The sequence below is a fragment of the Schistocerca serialis genome, unplaced genomic scaffold (genome assembly GCF_023864345.2).
Source record: "Schistocerca serialis cubense isolate TAMUIC-IGC-003099 unplaced genomic scaffold, iqSchSeri2.2 HiC_scaffold_1071, whole genome shotgun sequence".
In the NCBI taxonomy this organism is placed as follows: Eukaryota; Metazoa; Arthropoda; class Insecta; order Orthoptera; family Acrididae; genus Schistocerca; species Schistocerca serialis.
The window spans coordinates 28,099-30,000 of record NW_026047263.1 but is presented as its reverse complement, the minus strand read 5'-3'; positions in this window follow the sequence as shown (position 1 = coordinate 30,000).

Genomic DNA, 1,902 nt, shown 5'->3' with positions numbered 1-1,902 from the left:
CCAGTTGGTTAACAGTTCAATAGCCAGTCGTGATCGGTCTTCGATCACATTGCGAGTGTCACCTTCTACTAGAATTGCGAGATCATCCGCATAAGCAACGACTCCCAGAACTGCAGTCTCTTCCTGCAGGACGTTCAACAAAGGTTCCATGTTAATATCCCAAAAAATGGGACCACACACCGATCCCTGGGGACAACCACGGGATACTCTTTTAGATACGACGGCTCCAGGAGCCGTTATCTTAGCAGTCCTTCCATCACAGTAGGCCTCCAGACAGCCATACAGCAGCTGCGGACACCCAATCTCTCTTAGGCGAGAGAAGAGTGCCGGCCACCACAGGTTGTCGAAGGCCCCTGAGATGTCTATCATTATTCCAAGGACATACTTTGATGTCGCAGAGTGAACAATTCGGCAAACCTCATTGATCGCATCCTGGGTGGAGCGACCCTTTCGGAATCCGAACTGCCTATCACTCATACCATGCAGAGTTCGATGACTCTGGAGACGGTCAGCCAGCAACTTCTCAAATGCTTTGCCCATTACATCCAGCAGACAGATAGGCCGATAGGATTTCGGCACCGTTGGATCTTTATCCGGGCCTTTCCTGATAATTACTACTTCCGCAGTTTTCCACTGTAGTGGATAATAGCCCCTTTGTAAACAGACGCTGTAAATACGACTTAATGCCGGGGCGACCAAGTGTGCGAGTCCCTGTAAGATCTCCACAGGGATCCCGTCAGGACCCGGCGCCTTCTTCCTTGCAAAGGTGTAGATGGTTGCTTCCACCTCCTCTGCTGAGAAAGGGCGCACGTTTGTATCGTTAAGATACGGGATCGAGAGAGCCTGACGTATTTCTCGCTGCTCGTGCGAGTCCTGGTCCTCGATATCATCTGGAAGTAATGTGTCCAACAGCAATCTTGCTGTTTCTTCCCAATTCTTGGTCGTGTCACCATCCCCAGCACGCAGCGTAGACAGCATCATGGGCGATCTAATTTTTTCTCGAACGATTTTGTAGGGAACTCCCCAAGGGTCTGTTCCCAGCTGATCGTTCACAAATCTTTCCCAGGATTGGCGCCTTGTAATGTCTAACTGATCCTTGTATCTCTGCTTCAGACGACGATAAATACGCAGGTGGTATTGTCGTTCGTCTTGGGCAAAGCTCCTTTGGTAGTTGCTTCGAGCCCTTCTGACCGATCGTTTAAGCACAGTCAATTCAGGGGTCCACGGGGTGGACTCCCTGCAGATGTATCTCGCTATTCGAGGTACAGATAGTGTGATGGCTGTTTGCACGGAGCTCACAAGCTCCTCCACAGCTTCATCAATATTACCTATGTCCTCCCCGAACTCAGGAGGACTGAACACCTGCACGAGTCGGTCCCAGTCTGTCCGAGCATAGTTGTACCGTTCCACCCACTCACCTGGCACATCCACGATGGTCGACGCTATTTCAAATGTAATACAGTTGTGATCGCTGACAGTTAGATGTTCTCTTACTTGCCAGTTATGGACGTGGGGTGCTGCCCTCTCGCTTGCTAGTGTGACATCAATATTTGATGTTGCACCCGCCCTCCCTGAGTAGGTCGGGGGGTACCCAGGCAAGTTTAGCACATGCATGTGCGTTTCCATTATCAAATCAACAAGCTCCGCACCCCTTCCGTCCTGTACATCACTGTGCCAGAGTGGGGACTTAGCATTAGCATCAAGAGCTACAATTATAGCCTGCCCAGCTAAAACTCTTAGTATCCAATTCAGCTGATCAAGATAAATCTTGATGTCATGTCTGAATTGGCAGTAGACGTTTACAACGTACATGCTGTAAGACAGCAAATTAAGTTGTACAACTATAATATGCTCAGTACAGAACTGATTTAATATCGTAGTTTTAATAGTTTTGTTCAATAT